Source organism: Caretta caretta, chromosome 1, assembly GCF_965140235.1.
Source record: "Caretta caretta isolate rCarCar2 chromosome 1, rCarCar1.hap1, whole genome shotgun sequence".
Lineage (NCBI taxonomy): Eukaryota > Metazoa > Chordata > Testudines > Cheloniidae > Caretta > Caretta caretta.
The window spans coordinates 186568723-186583267 of NC_134206.1; the positions used below are offsets into that span (position 1 = coordinate 186568723).

At 46.6% G+C, this 14545-nt stretch overlaps 1 protein-coding gene across 1 annotated transcript in view; it reads right to left on the bottom strand.

Moving 5' to 3' along the window:
• LOC142068368 (uncharacterized) overlaps positions 1-13336 on the bottom strand; it is a 60446-nt gene extending 47110 nt beyond the window's left edge. Inside the window, exon 1 of the mRNA XM_048869205.2 lies at positions 13053-13336. The gene's annotated coding sequence lies outside the window, so the exon portion shown is untranslated. The remainder of the gene's footprint in view (positions 1-13052) is intronic.
• Positions 13337-14545: the final 1209 nt, after the last annotated feature.

A 14545-nucleotide genomic window follows, 5' to 3' on the forward strand; every position in this document is an offset into this window, starting at 1 on the left:
AGACAGGAGTCACTATGGGGACTGGAGGACAAAAAACAGGCAAACAAGCCACCTACACAACAGGGAAAAGAGGGAAGAAAGGGAAAATGTTGGTAAAGCACACCAAGGCAAAACCCTTAATCTTACAGACAGCATCATGGGCTCTTTCATTTTTAGACTGTAATCACCCAGGGCAGGGATTGTCTCTTTTCTGCTTTTTTACCCTGCCCAGAACAACGGGGCCCCAGTCCCAACTCATCGTAGTATAAATATTTACTATCACTACTACTGTGCATGCATGGCAAACAGAGCCTTGTTCTTATGTTCTTCTACAAAAGACCAACCCACAGTACAGTGCACAGAATTCAGCTGTCTCCCTCAGAAGGATCAAGATTGGGCTGACCCTGCTGGGATACAATCCTGTAGTCCTAGAGAGCTTTATAAGAGTCACAGTTCGTGAGCCTGGCTGGAGGGGTGACACTGTGGGGTCATTTTCAAATGTCTCGTGACTTTGTCCTTTGAAACACAGACTGTTTTTCAAACTTAGCAACGCCCATACTCCTCACCCAGGGCAACCAATATGCTGAGGCCCAGACTGTGGCCATGCCCATAGGTACGGACTCCATGCGTGTCCTGGGGCTGGAGCACCCACGGGGAAAAATTTATGGGTGCTCCACACCCACCGGCAGCCAAGCTCCCTGTTTGGCAGCATTAGCACGCTCCAGGAGGTGGGGGAGGAGTGGGAACATGGCGCGCTCAGGGGAGGAGGCAGGGAAGGGGCTGGGATTTGGGGAAGGAGTTGGAATATTGGCAGGGAGCGGGCGGAGTTGGGGCGGGGACTTTGGGGAAAGGGTTGGAAGGGGCAGGGCAGGGGCAGGGCCTCATGGAACGGGTGGAGTGGGGGCGGGGCAGAGGGGGGGGTCGAGCACCCACATGAAAGAGGGGAAGTCGGCACCTATGGCCATGCCTACAAGGGTAAGCAAATGAGAGGGAGATGGTGTATGGCAGTGGTTCTCAACCAGGGGTCCAAGGCCCCTTTGGGGGCCATGAGTAGGTTTCAAGGGGTCCACCAAAATAAACCAGAAAGCAGAGCTGGTGTTACAGTCACTGGAGCCCAGGGAAGAAAGCCAAAGCCTGAGCCCCACTGCCTAGGGCCAAAGCCGAAGCCTGAACCCCGCCGCATGGGAATGAAGCCAACTTAGCTCTGCAGAGCTCACTGTGGCATGGGGCCTTGGACAATTACCCTGCTTGCTATCCCCTAATGCTGGCCCTAGTTTTTAATCTACTGGATATGCAGAAAAACATTTTTTGTGGCACCGGTGGGCCACAGCGTTGTTATAGCATGTTGTGGGTGGGGGGGCTCAGAAAGAAAAAGATTGAGAATCCCTGGTGTATGGAACCCAACGAACGGGCAGGGGACCGAAACAATCATGGTGCTTGCTCTCCCTGAGTACAAGTACCAGGAGAGTACCAGCGCTGCCCGCTGCACTAAACACCCCAAACGGATGTGGTACGAGGTAAGGCCATTGGCCTTGTTCCACTTCCATAATGGCCTGTGGACATGAGCTGGCACAGACTATACCTCCAAAAATAAAGTGTAGGAGCTGCTATAGGTTGCATGCTGCCTCCAAGGCCTGACGCCGTTGGCTTTGCATCCTTTCCCCCCCATCCCCAGCCCAACCCAGGCTCTTGTTGTATAAAGCTAGAACAGAGTCCTAAGTTTGTGGTTTAAAACAAGGTCTTTTTTTGAGTATTCTGAGTGCAGTGAAGGTCAGGACAATTAGTTTCTGGGTTTGGTTTCTACTCATGTTCATGTGACTCATAAACAGCTGAATGGATTTTATGCAAGGTTTCCAGAAAAAGCTCACCCATTGGGCTGAGACCAGACATAAAACATTTCAGCCCCTAAAGATAATCTTTGAGAAAATTAGGACCCACTGAAATGTAGGGGTGTGTGGATGAGTAGGTTTAGAAACGATGAGAGGTTAGCCATCTCCAGCTTTCACTCCCATGATGCTGAGAGACATGAATGAGGGAGGAATGATTGCCATTATTTTCACGAGTTGATCATGGGGATGAGTAATGATACTGGGAACTGAATTCCGTGTGACAGCAGCCAAGGACGCTATTGCACGTACTGTGGGGCTGTTACACAATCCCCAAGATTCATTTATACAGAATACCCAGAAAGCAAGAAGTGGTTTAATTAGCTTTTTAGAAACCGTTTAGTACTGAGGTGGAGGACATCTGGAAAACAAAAAGGTTATTTAGCCACATGCTGCTAAGGATGCCCATGTAGGAGGTCAAGGAAGTATGGTGAATTGGGTCACTTGCCTGGAGTGAGTCCCAATCTCCCCTACCTCTCTGCTTTCAGGGGCCCTCACTGATCTCTGGTCTGTGTTCTCAATGTCACCCACCTTCTGGCTGGTGGCTCTCAGCCCAACCATCCAGCTGGGAAGCAAGACAGGATGGCAGGCCAGGCAGAAGAACACGATGGCGAGGGTCTGGCAGTGACCCAGCATAGACCCAGAGTGGGACTGAATGAGTAGGGGAAACAGGTATGAAGAGGACGAGAAACGGCTGTGAGAGATACAGAACGCATTGGGGCCCTCCACTGGAGATGAGGGGAGTAGGCTGAGAGTCAGGTTTGTTGCAGGGGCAGAAGAGGGATCAGGAGCGGTTTGGATGGGAGAATGAAGGTTGAGAAGCTAAAAGAGCCCCCTATGACTAAATACTCTCTGGCAGGGATGGTGTAGAACTATCCAGAGATGGGACAAGATCCAAGAGAGGCAGAGAAATCACACCAGCCGTTCCTTCAAAATGGCTGTTGAGTTTTAACAACCCCACCCCCCACCACACCCTGGTGTCCCACCCAGTTGACTGATCCCCTTTTGGCTGACTGATGGAGCAGCATGGGTGAACTGTGGAGGAAGCAGCATCTAGTCTGCCTTTCCGGGGAAGAGCGCCTCAATACTTAAGCACTCTGAGGAAGACGGAACAGTTAAAGGAGAGGGGGAGGGGACTGGGCTAGGCAAGAAATACAATCCCTCACCAGCTGTTTCTGGCCAATCTTCCTTCAACAAAATTCCTGTCACTCCAAGGAGGTGAAGGAGCAGGTTTCATCCACTCAGGCTTTCTTGGAGGAAAATAGAGATACAGGACATTCCCTAAGTTGTATCAAGGGGCTCTCTAAAGCAAGTGCAAGAACAATTATGCCTAAAGCAGCTCTGCTGCTGTGGTTATCTAGGCTGAGAGGGCAGGTCTCTTCCCACATTGGTGGTGGATCTCTTGACACAGAGTGTAGTTCTCTGCCCTGCTGCATGTGGTTCTTGCTGGCAGAATGCAACTCTCCAATGGCCATGGAGGAGAGGACACTTCCATAATCCATTGGTGCTGTTTCTCTGCCTTGTTGGGTGTGGATTTCCCTAGGAAAGAGAGCCGTTTCCTGACCCACTGATCATTGGTCTCGCTAGGAGAGAGCGCTGCTTTGTGTCCCCACTGGCTTTCTTTCAAAACTGCTTCTCTTTTACTATATTTTCTTTGTGATACCGGGGCATCTATCTCTAAATGGTTAACTAGGTACCACAGGTGTTCATTATACTGCATCCAGCTAGGCCAATGATCTGTGTTTTTTAGCATGGAGTGCAGATAAACTGTGACAGGGACCAGAAGATGTGGGAATAGGAAAGGGTGGTGATTTAGTGATATTAAAAGAGGGAAAGCTCTGTGGCTGTGTCCCAGGAGTAGCAGGCAGGGTGAGCTCAGGAGGCAAGACTTGGGACTGAATCAGGCACTCTAAAGGAAATTAGATGCTCAGATTCTCTGGTAGGCTGTGCAGTAAAAGAACCAAAATAGAATAGAACAGAAAGGGATCACAGGATGCACAATCAAAAACAGCCGCCTCAGATGCAGAGGGGTCTCACCCTGTTTTGTCAGAGGGAAAGCTCCACCCTCAGGTGCTAGAAGCCTGGATTGTAGCATCAGCTAGGGTTTGTCCATCCGATTCTATGTTTATGGATAAAGTCTTTGTTTCTTCACTAATACTCACGCATGATAAGGCTCAAGAGTAAAGCACTGGACAGAACTATGCTTTGTTTGGTTTCTGGGCCACAGGCAGCTTGCTAACCGTCCTGGACTTTTAAATTCAGTCCTGGGTATTCTCTGCCCTGAGAAGATAACCAAGTATAACAGAATATGCAAAAACTATACAGGTGGACTCCTGAAACTGGCGGGTGCTGCCGTACAGAGCAGGCAGCAGGTTGAGTCCTGCCCCACCACAGTTGTTCTGTGAGTAGCAGAACACTGGTGGCGGAACAGGCTGAGGTAGGGAAAGGATAAGCTTCCTATCAGCTTTGTACAGTTGTGGGAGCATTCTCCTTTCCTGAAACAGCCACCAGCCAGTCCTGCAGAAGCAGCTGGCATCTCCCAGGCTGCGGGGAAAAGGAGACAGAGAGAGAGAGGGAGGGAAAACAAAAGGGGGCCGAAGTGGAAAAACACAGTTGGAGGCATTTTGGAGGGGATGGGGACAAACAAAAGAGAGGAGACAGGAGAAGAGAGTGCTACAGAATAAAGGGGGCATGCAGAGAGAGAGAGAGAGGAAAATGACATAGAAGGAGAGAAAGTGCAAATAAAAGGGTCCAGAGAATGATAGAGATAAAATAATTACAGTAGAAACTGAGGAAACCTAAAGGGGCAGAGAGTAAGGTAAGGACCCAGAAGAAGAAGCACTTCACCCACTCATGGAATAAAGAGAAGGGGGAGGTAATAATAATTACCACAATTAATTCTTAGCACTTTACATCCATGGATCTCAAAGTGCTTCACAAAAGGTGGGTAAAGCATTATCCCCATTTTAAAGATGGGGGAACTGACACACATATTTGAATGGCACAGTGAGTCTGTGACAAAGCTGGGAAGAGACCCCCGCTCTTCTAACCCCTAGTCTGGTGTCCTCTCCGTAAGGTGCTGGGGAAGGAACAGACCTGACATTCTCCCTCCGAACACATCTGAGAGGGCCACTCCCCTGCAATACTGGAAGGAAAAAAGCCTGTTAGGAGGGAAAGAGATTGTGGGAATGGAGAATCATAGGTCCTCTTAGGGGCCTCCATAGGTTTGGATAGAGACCTACACTTTCTCATATATAACCAAACCCAATTTTAGGAGACTCTGAATTACAGATATTCATATTAAGTTAATCTAAAAAACACCAAAATACAAATCTGGCTGCTAGGGGTGCTTGCTCAGAGAATGCTCTGCAGTTGAGCGGGAGTGCTAACGATGCTGGTATTGCTACTGGCCCACTCCACCTGCTTGAAGGCTGGTTGCAGGGAAAACAGGTGTTATGAGAATCTTTAAGTAAATCTATCTACTAAGACTTGATTTAAAGAAAAATGTTATATATTTACAGTTTAATTTGTACTGTATACATTTCAACTTGCACTACTGAAAACATGTTTTTTGGTACCTATAAATAAATATCAAACCCCTAAGCCATACACACTTGAGCCACATATCCACTGTAAGGCCACAAATAAACCAACCACCTATTGCCTGTTTGCACAAACACCCACACGAGGCTCCCCAATTACTCGCCCACAGGAATTATACCAAATCCTGTGTACTCCTAACCTCAGAAAACACTACTTTAAGACTCACTAGCACAGGAATTGCCTAGCACCCTCTCCCAGATCAGTGAGTGATGTCTAGCTGCTATAAACCTATGTTAATGGCAGGTTGTGTATGTCGCTTGTTTACTGCTGAGGAGGAATGTGTGTCACAGCTGTCAGGATTATACAAATATTTCTATGACTTCAGATAGCTTGGTATTTTTACATGCAGCGGAGAGAGTGCGTAAATGTGCAGGTAAAAATTGGAAAAAACTTTAGTAAGAGACTAAAGAGAATATTCCACAGGACTGTTGAGGAGACTAGGAGCGGTCAGGGTCAGAGACAACACTTCTAAAACATACTTTGCACTTCTATAGCACCTTGTATCTGTGGGCTTCAAAAGAGTTTGGAGTAAATTAAGTTTTGCCCCTTTGACGTAGCTACGTAAACAGGCCCAGAAAGGTTAATGGGCTTGCCCACAATAATATAGTAAGTCAGTGGCATGGATGACAAAAAAAAACAGTCTTAGCTTCCAGTATCCTGCTCTAGCCACTAGACTGAAATCCAAGTCAAAGAATCAGAGCAGAGGGAACTTGTGGTGTTGACTTTCAAGCATGAGACTGTGAGAATAGTACAGAGCAAAAAGGAAAAAAGTGGTGAAATTAAAGCATCCACTATAACTTAAAGACAACATCTGTGGAAACAAGTGATAGAAGGCTGAGACCTGGTGCCTAGATACTCTGGCACTGGGTACATTAAATATACATTGATAGATTAGATTACAAGGAAAGGCATGTAAGGTGGAAATGGTAGCAGCCAGATACCCAAGAAGTCAAGAGGTATCCAGAAACATTTTTAAAATTCTATTTAGGAGGAACTGAATAGATGAGGGGCCTTGCATGGCCTATACAGCTTTTTACTTCTGGGTTGTTAGTTCAAAGCCAGCAGAGCCAGCTAAAGATAAAAAGTGCTCCTCTCTCATGGCTGTTGAGAGGCATATGTGAAATGGGTTTAGTGGTCTCTACTCAGCTGAGAGAGATTCCTATCACCTAGTATTGACTGACCCTTTGTTAGCAATGTCACCACAGAAGCCAAAGAATGAATACTCAGGAAAACTGAACTACTCTCTCACCCCCAGAGGTAGTCCCACCAGGCAAGGTTGAAACCCATTGGCAGGGCAGTGTGAAGGAAATTTGTTCTGTGGCGGTCTATGCTTTATATTGTTTGAGATAAATAAAAGACTTCAGGCCTCACAGTTGTCAGTCCATCATCAGTGACCAGCACAGTGTCCAAACACAAACATATCTTTTATAGTTAGGCATCTCTAAAGGTGCAGTTGGTTCTAGAAGTCAGAGCCTGACTCTTCCAGCCATTGAACTCAAAGGCTAAAGAAAGTCCTATTGTCTTCAGTAGGAATGCCCCCTCCCACAATCTGTTTTCATAGTTTCTCCATGATTTGTAAAATTCTCACCATAACTCCCCTGTAACTTTTCTCTACATTTACCATGAGAAACATAAAGACCTAATCACCACTAATTACTTAGTTAACCCTTTCTTCCTGGAGTGAAAATATGAATGACAACACTGCAAAATGTCCAAACAAGCATTCCACTGAAAAATGCAGGCGAGTGCAATTAAACTGAGAGATGCTCACATTTTTAGTTCATATTTGCACATGGAAAACCAGATTATCAATATTTTACATGGAGAGTTGTATGCCTGTGCATGCAGTTACAACATTTATGCATTCAATTATGGCAACTGCACAGGCAAATGGGCAATGGCATGCCTAATGACCATTTGCAAATACAATTACAACTAATCACATAAATTAGGCACACAACTGCATATGCAGAATACTAAAAATCTGGCCCACATTCCTCTGTTTCAGAAAGATGTGTATGCATTAACTACCTGCCCACAGTGCAAATGGCACTACATCATATCTTCTTGCATATATGCTTGCTAATTGATTTTCACATTCATTTGAACCATACAGTGATCTTAAATGTAAATAGTACATTGCAGCCAGAAGTATCCCAAAAATGCTTTACAAATTATACACAAAGAAAATGCTTCTCCCTGCAAGGAATTGTGGCCATCTCTAGGGTGGAATACAGCAACTGTTTAGGGCTGCAGAGAAACACTATATGACAGTTTAGCACAGTAAGCGATGAATACTTTATTCAATTAAACTATAGGGGAATTTTATCGAGATGGAATGCAATTTCCTGAGTTTGAATTTGGCCAAGAGCCAAGGGCTAAGACCCCCTCCCTTTTTAAAAATTGCCATGGAATCTTTAATGGTCGTAAGTGGTCAGGATTTAGATTTTACATCTCATCTGAAAGACACAGAGACAAAATCACCCTGGGAATAAGCAGATGTGAGTCCCATTGACTTCTGTGGGAGTTGTGGCTGCTTATTCCAAGAATGAAATTGGTCCATCACGTCCTGAAGCACTGTGTCCCCTCACACCATACTGAGAAATTGGTTCAGTACTGCCCAGAGGGAAGCATACTGAATCACAAACAAACACCAGGCTCCCCACATCATCATTCCAAGTTTATAACCCAGATATTGACCAGACCTTGGTTAATTTGGGAGATCACAGTCTGAGGTGATATAGCTTCAGGCGCTTGTATTTTGTTAATCAATTTCTTGCTGTGCATGGGAATGTGGACAGTAACTGTTATATGAAGTGTGCAATAGGTTTATAATATTCTCACTTGGGTATATATACAATGTATATCACTGAAAAGTTGTTTTGTTCTTGCTGAAAGAATAGAACATCCTGGAGCACTCAAGATAGCACTGAGTGCATGAACAGTTAGTTTATATTAGAATTTCTAACAGGATGAGTCTCACCTGTTATGTGTGTAAAAATACATGCTTTGCATGTTTTTACGTTATATGATTTTGTAATACTGTACACCCCAAAAAAAAGCACTTAGCACTTTACAAACTTTTATCGTAGCAACCTAAAATACACCACTTTAGGAGGTAGGTAAGTATTAGCCCCATTTTACAGATTGGGACTGAGACTCACCGAGGTTAATGCTAGCTTTACCGCTGATTTGCCTAAGGCTACACATCAAATCAGTGTCAAGATCTCAAATGTTCTTAGCTTTCAGTCCCCTTGCTCAGTCCACTAGAACATACTGTCTCTCAAATGGGCCCAGTGAAGCAGAAAGTAAGAACACTGTTAGTTGAGATGCTTATGTCGCTATGTAGCAAAATGTTTGTGTCTCTAGATTGCAGGAATGGTGTTTATGATGATCAGTATGTCTCCAGAGCACAAGAATAGTGTGTGTGTGTGTCCGTCCAGAGCCTTAAAATGTGTTTGTGATTTATACCTTCTTGGTATGTAGAGAGCATTTGGGGTGTGCAAATCTTCGGTGTGTAGGAATAATGTTTGTGACTTGAATGTCTGCTATATAGAAATAATGTTGGTGGAGCAGGCTAGGAAAAACCTTTGCTTGGCAGCCTTAGACAACCAAAAACCTAATCTGAAGCAATAAAATATAATTGTTTACTGCCAACCCCCACAGATCCTAAACTGCACATGAAAATCCAGTATGCGTCAACTGACCAGGGCAACTCACATAAGGTTCAAAATTAAAACCAAATTGCTACTTTGGTCTCCTTTTAACATCATCAAACAGAAGAAGAAATGACCGATTTGCCCCCAGGTCCTCCTGACACATTGCCATTGTCTTCCTCTGTCTCCATCCAGCTAGTTGCATCCTGTGTTGTACTTTATGAGGGGCGCACATGGTTTGTTCTGCATGTGCTCCCTCTGCAAGGCAGGATAAGGTGCAACTGATGTTCACAAGGAAACAGAGGCAGGAGGCCACTGCTTGTTTTTGGCCTCAGGTCATACTTACTGATCAGTGCATCTAGGATTTTAAAGTGCAGAGCTGATCAGATCAGCAGTTTTTCCTGGAAGGAGGAAAGTGACATAAAATATGCACAAGCCTTCCTTCTGTGCTGACAGCAGATTGAGTTGTCAGATGATAAGAGGAAGCAGCCTCTTGCTCTCCTCACCCCAGCATGGACAGCTCTTGACACCCATAATGCAGTGCTGGTTTTGACTTTGTCATCTCCAATTCACTGTTCACTATTTGTGCAGATTCTCAACATTTGGTCAGTTGGTTCACCACCCCAGTTTTCATGCCCATTCAGTCCTTCGCCTTTCTGCTAAGACTGCCACCAAGGGACCAATTAGTGCTCACTATTGTTGGGTTTTGTTTTGTGACCTGACCTTTATCCACTAGGAACTAAACTGAAGCCACACAGGACATGGAAAAGCCATCAGGTGGTAACTTTCACTCACTGCCAGCCTGGGCTGAATTTAAACAGGTGCAACGCTGACTGTGTGTATTCTTTGTGTGTGAAAAGTGTGATATGCACATATCCCATGAGCAGAAACTGCCTTTCCTCCTATTTTACGTCTTAATAAGGAGAACAAGTTGTGGTATGTTTGACTCCTGGAAAGGGGGTGTGTGTGTAGTTTAAAAGTCTTGTAGTACACCGGACCCTTGCTAGAACGTGGGATTTGGGATCCATGCACGGTACCGCATTATAGTGGGGACTGCATTAAAATTAATTCCAATTAAAGTAATTAAATTTGGGATCCATGGCTGCGACCACGTTATATGCAAATTCGTGCTATATAGACGTGCGTCCTAGCGAGGGTCCGGTATATGCGGTTTGTGTGTGTAATGTCTGTTTCACAAATGTGCAAGACAGCAACTGTGGTGTGAGTCTTCTTAGGTGCGCAGGACCATTGTATCGTACATAGTCACTATAGTACAGAACACATGGATCTGATTCTCAATTGCCTGTCATCTTGTGTAGACATTTCCATCAGTGCAAAGTGGGTGCAAACAGCTATCATTGTGATGTGACAGCATTTTGCATCCACTGTGCACTGGCGTAAACTACTACATAAGTTGCAGGGCAATAGAGAATCAGGTCATACCTGTGTATGAGCCATGTGCGTTGTTCTTTCTGCAGGAATCACGTGCTGTGTAGCCATTTGTGGTTACGCATGTGGTGTTGCTGTGAACATGTGTGCAGAGGAGCAGTGTTTAGAGGCATGCACATGAAATAACATGTATTTAATACACATACATATTTATTTGGGGATGTGGAGTGCAGGATGATCATATTTTGGTTACCAGATTCCAGCATAGAAATAGAAATTCAGCAACAAATCTCTAACATGAGAGGCAGACCTTGAGGATCTCTGTTTATCCAGATACCTGATTTGGCCCCTGGTAAAAACCTCACTGATGCCTTCATCTCCCGCCTTGACACAGTGACTCCTTTCTCCATGGCCCACCTAAATCCCACCCTATGCAGAATGTTGCTCTCTCCCTTTTCCTATGTACAATGAAGTACAGCTACATCGCACTTGCCCTCAGACAATTCCAGTGGCTCCCTATTCATGTCGGGATCTACTTCAAAATCCCTTCTTTTAAAAACCCTCCATGGAGTTGGTCCAGCCTGTCTCTTGGATCTCCTCTCTCCCTACTGCCTCTGTTCATCGAGCACTGTGCTCCTCTCCATCTCTTCATCCAATCTCAATGGCATAAGTGCCAGAGCCTTCTCGTCTGCAGGTCCTGCCACCAGGAACAGGCTTCTTTGATCCCCCTGCCTCATTGTCTGTCAGTCTCATTTAAAATCTGACCTGAAATTTTTTTTTCCCTCCTCTGACTGAACATCTCAAATTCTCCCTCTGCTATTACCTCCATAACTGTGTTTTTTAATGCTGTAGAGTGTATGAGACACAGCTAGTGCAGCACATGTTATATCAAATACCGGTTTTGGTTTGGTGGGGGCTTTTTGTTTTGTTTTGTTTTTACAAGAAGGGGGTGAGGCAGAGGGAAACTGAACGGAATTTCTCCTTCACATTTTTTGCAGCACCATACGGAGCCTCCATCTTCCTTGCTAGCCTGAGGAGGGTCTCAGGCCAATTTCATCTCCCTCCCCCATCTCCCATTCTGCTCAGATTCTTTAACACATGATGCTTTCCTCCAGGCCTTGATTGGGAAAGCATGAATCCTCACTCTTGCTCTCTATTCCAGCTCCTACATGACCTAGGTTGTGTCAGGACCTTAGGCTGATCAACATTTGTGCAGCTCACGCTCTTGTAAATTACTTTTCAACAAATAGCAAGAATCAGGGAAACCCTAGAATTATGATTAGGTGATAAAGTTAAAAGACATCAGGAGGATCCACCTAGTGCCAAAGTTTCACTCCAGTAAAATAATATCAGAATTTATCTCGAGAGAAAGAAAATTCACAAAATCAAGAACAATTTTGATTTTAATTTTGTAAGGATTGGGAAACAGGATTCAGGCATCACCCCCTCTCCCTTTTTGCTCTTTCGCAGCATCACCTCAGCAGCAGTAGGTTATAGCCACAAAACCACTAGTGAGTAAACAGACCTCACACACAGACAGATATTTACTCGCCGATAAATAGCAATTGTAAATAAATCTCATTTAATCTCCAAAATCCACAATAAAAATCTTCCAGCCCTGTGGTAGTTTACAGATCTGCCTTGCTTCAGTTAGGTCCAAAAAAACACAAGGTCTGGAATACACAATGACAAAAAACCCAGGGTTTTCCTCTCTCTCTGGCATCTCACTATTTTTCTTTAAGAGATGTACAAGGGGCGAGGCAGAAGAAAAACCCCAACCCCTCCTCCCACCTCATTCTCACTATTAATCGGCCAATAAATCTTCCAAAAAGACACAAGGACAGAAGCCAACAGGTGGGAAAAGCTTTTTGTTCCTTGAGACACGCTGAGACACTGGATCTGCGCTCTCTAGTCGGTTTCTGCCAGGGTCTCTTTAATAATAAATAATATATAATACTTCGTCCTTCTCTAGCACCTTCCACCTGAGGCTCGCCGGGCAGGCTACAAACATGATGGAATTTCGCCCCTTTGAGATAGGTCACTCTCACCACCTCCTGTTTGCAGATGGGGGAGGAGGGGGAAACTGAGGCACGGAGGGCGAGAGATCAAACTCTCCACCGAGCCCTCCCCACGCCCGGCCGTGGAAAAGTTTCTGGCTTCCCCCCGCCTGCCATGCCCCCGGGGCCCAGGGGCTGCGAGCGCCCCGGCTCTGGCGCACCGCCTGCCCCAGCCCCCGGGGACGCAGCAGGGTGCGATGGAGCCGCGGCGGCCCCGCCGCCGAGCCGGGGGAGGCAGGAGGCCTCCAGCAGCCTGCTGCGCCCGGCCGTGCCCCGCTTCCCCCCCACCCCCACGCCGGCCCCGGCGGGGGAGGCGTCGCGCGCCTTTCGGCGGGGTCCGCTCGGGGGTCTCCAGCCGGCGGGGCCGGGCGCGGGCTCCGGCAGCGGCGGAACGAGCCCCCGCGGGCACGGAGCGCTCGGGCGGCTCCGCCGAGCTGCCGCCCGCCGCGGCCGGGAGCGGGGTCTGCGGCTGCCGCTCTTACCTTGCTAGGCGCGGGATTCCTGGGGAGTCATTCCGCCGAGCCGGGGGGGGGCCGCGGCGGCCAACACAGCGAGCCCCTGCGCCCGCAGTCCCCGGCCTCCCGCTACCAAGACACTAGGACAACATCAAAGCAACTTAGGGGGAACACTTTAGGGGCCTATTGTCTGCTCTGGCCTGATCGGTTTTCCTTCTGCCTCCCCCTCTCGCTGCCGCGGCACTTGGTACGGCCCAGGCATTCATGCCAAGTAGCTTTCACACATGGAAGCTTGTCTCCAGCAATTGCTGACAAGCCACAAACAAGACGTTCCCCCTCCCTCCGCCCTGCCCCCGCCTCCTTTCTTCAGGATGCAAACTAAAACTCCAGTGACAGGCCTAGCTGCACACACACACCAGGCAGGCAGCTCAGCCCAGCTCAGCTCGCTGCTGTACTGGGGGAGCTCAGAGACAGGAAAGAGCCCCGGCTGGGTTGGGGGCAGGGAGAAAGCTGTCTGCTGTGTCCCAGTAAAATGGCAGAGGCAGAAGCTGTGCAGACAGCACCGTGCAATCAAAAGCTTTTTTCTTTCTTTTAAGGCTCCCAGTGCGGGGAGGAATTATTCAAATGAGCAACGCGGGCAGCGGGGGGGAATAAAAAAATCAGATTGCTTACTCTGTATCTTGAGGGGGGAGGGATTTTGCCCAATCAAAATTGTCTCCACCTCAATCTGTTGAGATTTTAGCTTAAACATAAACCATCCCCAGAGTTAAATAACACCATGCATTCCCTTTCCCACCTAAGCATTGTAAAGTTCCTACTAATCTTAATTAATTAAGCCTCCCCATGCCCGTGGCAGGGAAGTATCATTATCTATATTTTACAGACGGGGGAACTGATAGAGAATTTAGGTGATTTGTCCAAGATCACACACAGAGTCAGTAGCAAAAACTGGAAATAGAACTGAGGAGTCCTTTGAGTTTCAATCTTCTGCTCTAACCACAAGTCCTCTGACATGGGCTGCCAGAGGGCAGGTGTGCAAGCGCTGGGAGGAGATGGTTTTCACTTCAACCTGAAGGATTATAAAGATCAAGCACTTTTGGACTTGGAAAAATTGTGAGAGTCAAAAGTAGCGTAAACCATAAGAGCTAGGAAGTAGGGAGCTAAGGTTACACAGTACTAGGTTCTCATTGGCCACATCCTGTCCTGTAAACCCAGGAGGGAACCAGAGGTAATTACATATGTGTATTGAGGGCAGGATTTGTAGCAGAGCTGTGCATAACTTGTTGGTTGTGGTTCACATGGGTTTGGGCAAACTTTTTTTTATTGGCTTCAATTCACAGGGTTCCTCACCCCTTGAAATTTAGGTTCATGCAAACTCAGTTCAGTAAAAGCCAAACCGAAACTTTAGTGGTGTGATTCACTAAGCTCTGTGCATTGTGTATGGATTCATGAGGGTTCATTCAGCCCAGAAGACAGACCACATGACCAACTGTCATAAGTTTCATAACAAAACCACAAAA